Raw genomic sequence first — 10,275 nt, 5'->3', positions numbered from 1 at the left:
GGCGCATAGGATTCCATCGGAGTATATTAGATCAGGCCCGTCGATCGTTGATCCGACGTCTCGCGCCGCATACCGTTTCACAGAGTTGGGGGATCTAATCCGGTGCGTCCGTATCGGATCGGGTGGTCGATCTCGCTTCGTACCCCTTCGGCCGTAGTATTTTGCTAAAGAGCCCCTCTGGATTTAGGATACTAACCCGCGGTCCAGTCCAGGATTTTTTGTGTCTTGGGAATCTTTCCCCGAGACCCCTGGGTTCTCTGTAAATAGTGCGCGCACCCCAGGCAGTGAAGAAAAACCTATAAAATCATTTAGAAATTGATTTTTAGTGTAAAAATAAATGCCAGAATTTGTTTAATTCATAGAAAATGCATACTAAGTCCAAATTAATCCATTTCAGTTTCTATGATTTTGTAATAATATTGTTTATCACCCTGTGTCTCTGTTTTAACATGAAAATGGTATTAAAATTTATTTCTTAATTAACCTCGTATCAAATACATAAAACCTTAGGAAATTCGTATCTCCTCCGTTTTAACTCCGATTTGATCTGTTCAAGTTCCGTTAGTCTCGTAGCAACGCATAGATTATTATTATTCAGTTGCTCTTATGTTTGGTGTGATGTTAATTTTGCCTATACCATGTATGTTTGTATTACTACGACTAGCAGTGAGGTCACGAGAATCTGAAGATCATCCTGGTACCTGGAATCTCAAGTCTCAGGCAAGTTGTGCCCTTGTCCACTTTGTACCCAATAATGTTCTTTATAATCATTTACCATGCATAGGTTTAATTTTGATGGGACCCAATAGGTCACCCTAGTTTGTTTATCCTGAATACCTTGTTTACCCCTGAATCACTTGGGTAGTTCTGCTACTGCTTTATATGGTTTTGGGTTAATATTTCATTATATCTATGTTCCAATTATGTTGTTATTTTATTTATGTTCATGACAAGATCATTAAATGTTAATTGGAACATAGAGCTTAACTTGAGAAACACGTGCCACCACAAGGGTTTATGGACGCCCTTGGCTGACTAATTAGGAAAGCTAGTGGAGGACTACCTTACCCGAAAGGGGCAAGGGCAGTAGGGGAGTGGTCAGTGTAGGGAGGCCCTCGGGAGGATTTTGCTGCGATGGCGGTCCTGCAAGGGATTCTTGCATTGGAGCTTCCTATAAACTGTAGCGGGTTTTCTGAAGCTAGTGGAACTTTGTAAAGGCCTCATAGTGTTACCCTGCCTCGCCTCCTCGGTAGAGGTGTATGGGAAGTCGCGATCCCTTGGCAGACGGGTAACATGACTTGTGGGTTAAGGGTACCACCTCTGCAGAGTGTAAAACTGGTATACTAGCCGAGCTCACGGTCATGAGCAGCTCAGGACTCTCTGATGATTAACTTATGGAACTAAATTCAATTTGTCATATGCATTGCATCGCAGGTGATGTTGTTACTTTTGTTCTACTACTTAATTGGGTTGGTATTTACTTATACTTAGTAATTGCTAATAAAACTTTGACCAACTTTAAAAGCAATGCTCAGCTTCAACCATCCTCTTTGGTAAGCCTTACACTTCACATGAGCTCCCACCTTTGGCGAGTTCATTCACATTATTCCCCACAACTTGTTGAGCGATGAACGTATGTGCGCTCACTCTTGCTGTCTCACACCCCCCCACAGGTCAAGAACAGGTACCGCAGGATGAGGCGCAAGGAGGATGCTGCGATGAGATCGTGAGAGAGATCTAGGCCGTCGTCTCCCAGTCAACTTTGGGTTGCTGGACCGTTGTCTCCTTATAATGTAAATATTTATTTATTTTGTATAGAACTCCTATTATATAGTAAAGTTGTGACATTCGATCCTGTGCCATGATTCATCATATGTGTGAGACTTGGTCCCAGCACTGTGAGACTTGGTCCCAGCACACCTGGTGATTATGTTCGCGCCCAGGTTTTGGTGCCCCGAAATCCGGGTGTGACAGCTTGTTTGGGCAGTCCCGAATCACATGGCCAAATCCTCTACAGCGATGACACTGAATATCCCGTGTACGCCCTGTGGGTGGGGCAGTGCTGGCTGGTTTGGTCGTCTTCTCGCGTGGAGTAGTGGTGGACGTGGATGGCGCAGGGGGAACTGGTGCTGAGGTGGATGTCGAGCTTCGTCCTACAAAAGGGTTAGAATATGGCTTCGAGCGGCATCCCTGCACTTCACGTTCAGCTTTGCAAGCATATTTAAATAAAGTAGTCATATCATAATATTCCTTATAATCAAGTATATCCTGGATTTCGCGGTTTAAACCACCACGAAAACGTGCCATAGCAGCGTCGTTGTCCTCCAATATCCCACAATGAATCATACCTTTTTGTAACTCCTGGAAATAGTCCTTAACAGATTGAGAACCTTGCTAAAAACGCTGCATTTTATTAATCAAATCACGAGCATAATACGAAGGCACAAATCGATGTCGCATCGCAGCTTTCAACTGATCCCAAGTGGTTGGAATGGTAGTGGGATGTTTTATTTTATACTCACACCACCAAATTAAAGAAAAATCAGTAAATTCACTAATAGCAGCTTTAACCTGAGAATGTGCAGCAATATCATGGCATGAAAATTTTTGTTCAACCTCTAACTCCCAATCAAGATATGAAGCAAGATCATATTTGCCATTAAAAGGTGGAATTTTAAATTTAATCTTAGAAAATAAGTCATTAGGGGGGTGACGAACCACACGACGTGCACGACCACGACGATCTGCATCGTCCTGCTTAGTGTCACCGCCATAGTCCTGCTCCATCTTTGTGGTCAACGCATCAAGGCGTGCCAGGATGGTGTCAAGTGTGGTGCGAGTCGCCGTTTGAGCAAGGTCAAGCTGGTTGAAACGCTCGGTCGTCGAAGTGACCGTTGAATCAAGCCATTTGTCACACCCGGTTCCAGGGGGTAGAACCGAGTCCGTAGCATATGTGTGCCAGGATCTACTTCCACACATATGTTGACGTCACAAGTGTAATATATCAAAATAACAATGCATAAAAGCGTAAATATCAATTATATTAACATATTACACTTCAAACAGACATAATGTCTTAACCTTTATTCATCAAAGTACAGCGAAACAAGGACATCCATCCACAGGAAGATGGCAGGGGGTATCACTAGACTAGCATCCATGGAGATCAGCATCATAACTTCATCTGCAAACTTCTGATCAAAATTAAGCAAGGGTGAGCTCACTTATGGTCGGGGCTCAGCAAGTGGGGGAAAAACTAATGCAGGTATAACAAGGTGAGGCTAAGGCTGAGCAGTAAGCATTTTAGTTGGTCAACATTTTATTAACACCTGTCTTACTAATAAAGTGTGAATCCCAAGTATTCCCATTAAACAAAGGTGTAAGAGTATATAAAAAACACTTAAGTGAAACCACTTAAGCAAACCATTAGTTTTTCCCCCACTTGCTGAGCCCCAACCATAAGTGAGCTCACCCTTGCTTAATTTTGATCTGAAGTTTGCAGATGAAGTTATGATGCTGATCTCCATGGATGCTAGTCTAGTGATACCCCCGGTCATCTTCCTGTGGATGGATGTCCTTGTTTCGCTGTACTTTGATGAATAAAGGTTAAGACATTATGTCTGTTCGAAGTGTAATATGTTAATATAATCGTTATTTACGCTTTTATGCATTGTTCTTTTGATATATTACACTTGTGACGTCAACATATGTGTGGAAATAGATCCTGTCACACATATGCTATGCACTCGGTTCTACCCCCTGGAACCGGGTGTGACACCGTTCATGCATCGTCCTAATGTCAGCAGCAAGTCCATCAACTTGTCCCCTTACTTCCAGCAACTGGGCATCCACCGTGTTGTGTGCTCCTGCCCTAGTTAGCGCAAACACCAAAACACCAAAAGGAAAAAAAACCGACGACAACAGGGAAATGGTGGTGACAACTCGCTCAATGGAATGCTGTTATCAAGTTCTTATCCGTTCTTACCAAGCCACAGTGGTGAACTACAACCAACAGGTGGAACCGGTGAAAGATTGGATGAGAGCGATTGCCTCGAGAAACAGAAACCTTCTCGTCGTAGAAATATGTGGAGTTTTGGGTAGGCTGCACTCAAGTCAAGGATTAGCACTATCAAACAATAATGCAAAGTTGAATAATAGTGCAAAACACGAAACTATATGGCTGGCCACAAGTGCAAAGGACAGATGGAACTAGCAGAATGGCAGTACCGTAAATATTATACTAGCGAGGCCAAAAAGGCACTAGTAGGAATCAGAGGTGATTTTCTTTTTCTTTTTTGTATGATTTTTTTGATATTTTTCTCAGTACAAGGAGCAACAAAATAGGAGCTACACGAAGTTTCACCTAAAACAGAGTTCATATGTGGTCTACAGAAAATCAGGAAGTTCTCTGAAAAGCGTGCGAGAACTTTGACGAATTTTTTCTTTATTTTCCTGAATTTGTTTGACAATTTTATCGAAACCAAACAGGCCGTAGGCGAGTTTGGCCGACCTAAGAATGGTGTCAACAAGCTCCTGTAAAATTTCAGATTTTTTGAACAACCGAGCGAAAAGTTATGCCCAGTTTAAGGAAGGTATGTTTAAAACGACCGAGATGAGACAACCGCTTTGTATCCTTTCTCCTTCGTTTTCTTTTTTTTGTTTCAGTGTTTTTACGTAACCGAAGGAGAAAAACAAGGAAGCGGCGTTGACTCGGTTTTTTTTGACGTAACCGAAGGAGAAAAATAAGGAAGCGGCGTTGACTCGGTTTGTGGCGTGATCAAACGGAATATGGTGGCGGCGCGCTAGGGTTTGAATGGTGGAATAACACAATGCAACCAGCAACAAATAACGTGAAAGCACACAAATTCAACAATGCAGATTATTGAAAGAAAGTGCGAGGCTCAAAAGGGTGCTGGGATAAGGTCTAACCTAAATTTTTATGTGGTTTTGTGGACTGTAGGAGAAAAAACACTCGATAAACTCACCGATCAACCTGGAAATCTGATACCACTTGATAGAGCTGGAGTGCCCGATCTTTCGGTGAGTTGAGATAATTCCGGTTTGGTGGAAGTAGACCCTCACGATCCGACTACGACGAGCGAACCCGAAGCACCAATGCAATCGCTGAACCAACTCCCAATGGTTACCGACCTTGCTGATGCGAGATCGGCCTGATCACGAAGATCGTTTCCTGTGCGTAATCGAAGAACGAACAAGAAAAAGATGCGAGCAATCTTAATATCACTCGAGGTGGAGTTCTGAATCACAGAGGACAACACGTATTTGGGCGTGTCCTGGGGTAGCTAAAGCTAGATGTAAAACAAAACTCAAGTTCTAAATGAAACAGGACTCTGACTAAATAGAGGAGAGGCGTGAATAGTAGGGCCGGCGCTACAGTTCCGCGGTTACTGTTCACGACTTCCCTAGGCGCCCCATCCAGGCCTTCCTGTTGGGCCATCTTCTAATCTTTTGGGCCTTCATTCTTTAACAGCATGATGTAGTTCAATTTTTTTTGCACGGGCCCGAGTCACTGGCCGAGGTGGAAGGGGTGGCGCCTGGACTGGGGAAGATGGTGCCTGGGCTGGAGAAGGTGCTGCTGGTGTAGATGTACTCGTGTTGGCGTTGATGTCCTCATCAGGTAATAAACTCATACCTTGTGCTTACCTTTTCCTTGAAACTTGAATTTACCTTATAACGCTTTGTTATGTACAGGTGGACGAAGCCGAAGAGCAATGATCCGAACCTTGTAATATATTTTTACCTTTCCATCCATGTATGAACTGCTTTGATGTGGACGAAACTTGTATTTTTTGAGCCGAAGGCGAAAAACACCTTCCCTCCTTTTCGTACACAACGAAGCATAAATCTGCTTCCTTTCCTTTCACCGAAGCCTTATCATTAGAGCCGAAGCAACTGTTTGTATTTGTATGATATGATGATGATGATCCTATGTATGTCCAAATGAATGTATATAAATGCAATGAATTATGTGATGTATTGTGTAAATGAATGTCCAGACAGACGCTTACGAAGCCACATCAAAACTCCTCATTCCCTTAGGAATGACTGAAATCTCTTTACCGTTTATTTTTCGGCTGCACCGCTTATTTTTCGGTGTAAGTTCTGCATCCCCTTAGGAACGTCTTTTGAACTTCTTCGCCTTCTATTTCGGCGGTATCACCGTTGACTTTTTGGTGTAAGTTCTGCATTCCCTTAGGAACGTCTTTTGAACTTCTTCGCCTTATATTTCGGCGGTACTTGGCTCTACATTCCCTTAGGAACTACTTTTGAGCAGAAAACTTACGCTGCGCTCCCTTAGGAACGACTTTTTGTAGCTTCGTTGTGCTCTGCATCCCCTTAGGAACGACTTTCGAGCTTCTCCCTGTTTTTTTCTTTTCTGCACTCGATGGTGCATGCTCAGATTTTACATTTTACATATTTTTGGGGGATTTTGCTCTCGTAGAGCTGGATAAGAAAGGAAAAAATTACAAACTATGGCCCCATTAAAAACCTTTCTCCCCCTTTGGAAAGGAAAAGGGTGCCATAGGAAAAATGAAAATGATTACATCAAATTACACATAATATCGTCGAAGCTCATCCACATTCCAAGATCTAGGAATGTCGTTGCCGTCCATATCCTTCAATCTGTAAGAACCGGGTCTTGACGAAGATACCACTAGTAAGGGTCCTTCCCACTTCAGTTGTAGCTTGCCTACTGTGTCTGGATTGGCCACTCTCCGAAGTACCAAATGCCCTGGCTTAATGTTTTTCAGCTGAACTTTTCTGTCACGCCATTTTATTGTTTCGACTTGATATTTATTGATATTCTCCACAGCTTGAAGTCTGGTCCCTTCTATAGCATCTTTTGCCACAGAATAATCAGCTTTGTCCTCTGCCAAAGCTACTGTTCTGATTGACCCTGCCTTAGCTTCTTCTGGGGTTATAACTTTGTCACCAAACAATAACTTGAATGGTGTAAAACCTGTTGACCTTGATATAGTTGTATTGTGGCTCCACACCACTTTAATCAATTCATCTGGCCACTTTCCTCTGGGTTGATTGAAGATTAACTTCATTATTCCCGTCATTATAATACCATTTGCTCTTTCGACCAGCTCGTTTGACTCCGGGTGCCTGGCTGATGCAAAATGAATCTTCATGCCAATCTGATCGTAGAAATCTTTGAAAGTTTTGGCATTAAACTGTGTTCCATTGTCCACAGTTATAGCCTTCGGCACACTGAAGCGACAAACGATATTCTACCAGAATAATTTCTGGACTGTAACCAAAGGCTTTGCTTCAATCCACTTAGAAAAATATTCCACCGCCACCACGACATATTTCAAATTACCTTGTGCTGGTGGAAGTGGGCCTAACAGGTCCAGGCCCCATCTTTGCAATGGCCAGGTTGGTTGTATTAACTGAGTTAATGACGAAGGTTGTTTTTGATCCCTTGCACATTTTTGACAATTTTCGCACTTTTGGACCAGATCTGCTGCATCCGAAGCTGCCTTGGGCCAGTAAAATCCCTGTCTAAAAACCTTTCCTAGCAAAGGCCTAGACCCAATATGAGATCCACACAATCCTGCATGTATCTCCTTCATTAGTTCTATACCTTTGGTTCTGGATAAACACTTGAGAAGGGGGGAGCAAACTCCATGTTTGTATAATTCCCCTTCTATTATGATATATGGTCTTGTTTTTGCTTCCATTCTTTTATTATAAACTTCATCATCCGAGAGGCAGTTACCCTGGAGAAAAGATATGATTTCAGTCCTCCAATCTTCACTATGTACTAGAGAAATGGCGAGCACTACTCTCTCCATGAGTTCAACCGAAGGTGCCTTTATTGTTTCAAAAAATACTTCCGAAGGTAGAGGGAGCCCCTGAGCCGCTGATTTGGCTAACAGATCTGCATGCTCATTTTCGCCTCTTGTAATGTTCTTGATAGAGAAACCTTCGAAAGACGCCTCCAACCTTCGAACTGTATCCAGATATTTTTCAAGTTTCGGATCTCTTGCCTTGCTACTTTTATCTACATGGCCAGAAATGACTTGAGAATTAGTTTTCAGAATAGCCCTTCTTATTCCCATTGCCCTTAACTTCTGAAGCCCCAACAAGAGTGCTTCGTATTCGACAATATTATTTGTACAACTAAAGTCTAGCTTGGCTGCAAAACATGTTCTGACTTTCAAAGGTGCTACTAGAACAGCTGCTGCTCCTGCGCCGAAGGTTCCCCAAGAACCATCGCAGAACACTGTCCAAGCTTCAGCATCTTTATTTATCTCTTCTTCCCGAGCCCCTGGCGTTCAGTCAGCGATGAAGTCTGCTAACGCCTAGGACTGAATTGAAGATCTATGCACTCAATGTTCGGCTGACTTCAGTATTTCAAAAAACGGCAGATTTCTTTCCGCCGATCTGGATATGAATCTGTTTAATGATGCTAATCTTCCTGCCAGCCGTTGAGCCCCTTTCTTCGAGCTTGGTGGCTCCATCCGAAGGATAGCTTCGATCTTGCTTGGGTTAGCTTCAATTCCTTTCGTTGATACCAGACAGCCAAGGAACTTGCCTTTCTTCACTCCAAAAACACATTTTTCTGGATTTAGTTTCAGGCCAGCTTGCCTGAAGATGGCAAATGTTTCTTACAAATCAGCAATATGATTTTCTTGCTTCGTGCTTTTCACTATGATATCATCAACATAGGTCAGCACATTTTTGCCTATCTGGGAATGAAGGACCTTGGCTGTCATTCTGCTGAAGCTTCCTCCAGCATTCTTGAGCCCCTCAGGCATCCGAAGATAGCAATAAGTGCCACTGGGAGTTATGAATCTAGTCTTCGGCTCATCTTCCTTCTTCATCCAGATTTGATGATAGCCTAAATAACAATCCAATAGACTCATGAGCTCTGCAGAAGCTGCTGCATCTACAAGAGAATCTATTCTTGTTAGCGGGAATTCGTCTTTTGGGCATGCCTTGTTAAGATCTGTGAAGTCAATGCACATTCTCCATTTGCCATTGGCTTTCTTCAACATGACAGTATTGACTAACCACTCTGGGTATTTTACCTCTCTGATGACACCAGCACTAAGAAGCCTTTTCACTTCATTCCGAGCACCTTCGGCTTTATCATCAGACATTTTTCGAAGCCTTTGCTTTCTTGGCCTGAAGGATGGGTCAACATTGAGTGAATGTTCAATGACATCTCTGTTGACACCATAGAGATCATTGGCTGACCAAGCAAAGACATATTTGTTGTGAAATAAAAATCTTATCAAAGTTTTCTCTTACTCTTTAGATAACTAAGACCCAGCAGTACTTTTTGCTCTACTATGTCTTCACATAGAAGCATAGGCTTCGGCTGATCCGCCGAAGCAGCCTTCTCTCTTTTGTATTTGTACCCCACAGGCTTCGACTCCATCTATGTTATGAATTTCCTTTGAATCTGTCCAGTTTCCTTCGGCTTTCCTAGCAGCTTCCTGACTCCCATGGACAGCAATGGGCCCTTGTTCCGAAGGTATCTTCATGCATAGATATTGTTGGGGGCCTTCGTCTTCCGAAGGTCCTCAAAAATATGATTTAACAATGTTTCTGAAGTGTAATACATGAACAGGTACCTTCGGACTCGGTTCAGAACCACAGTGTGAGAAGCACGAAGAATATGAAGGTTGACGTAGAGCCAAAGCTATGTGCAAGGGAGCTTCGGCATGGTAGCAGAAAAGGGAACCGACTTAAAAGGGAAAAGGCTATTTAGACCTCGATGGATCACTATAGAGTCATTAGCAAATGTAAATGGCACGGGTGTAATTTTACATGGGCTGTGTCCCGTGCCTATAAATAGATGAACGGTGCTCCTGTACTGTTCAGGCTGACTTGGCATTTGCTTTTGCGTCACGCTCGTACCTTTACCTTCTTTCAAGCCGAAGGTACATTTGTAATTTAATATCATTTCTATTTTTTCATGACAATAAAATAGAAATGAGCTGATAATGATACATAATTGTTCATGCTATCTTTTACATTCCATATGATTCTCTTTTCATTATCGTATGCTGCAATGATGAAGGTATGTCCTTCATGACCTTTGTCCGAAGATCATTATATCCTAAGGGAAATAATGTCTCGAAGGACAAAGGGCAGTAACATTTAACATTTTTTGTTGCCTTGTTCTTAACTCATAGCATTTGAGAACAAGTCCCCAACATTGGTGCCCACCTCCGGTGAACTCTTTTCGACCACCTTCGGCAAGCATTGACCTTCGTCATGCCACCGAAGAAA

The sequence above is a fragment of the Zea mays genome, chromosome 1 (genome assembly GCF_902167145.1).
Source record: "Zea mays cultivar B73 chromosome 1, Zm-B73-REFERENCE-NAM-5.0, whole genome shotgun sequence".
NCBI lineage: Eukaryota > Viridiplantae > Streptophyta > Magnoliopsida > Poales > Poaceae > Zea > Zea mays.
This window is presented reverse-complemented; position numbering follows the sequence as displayed.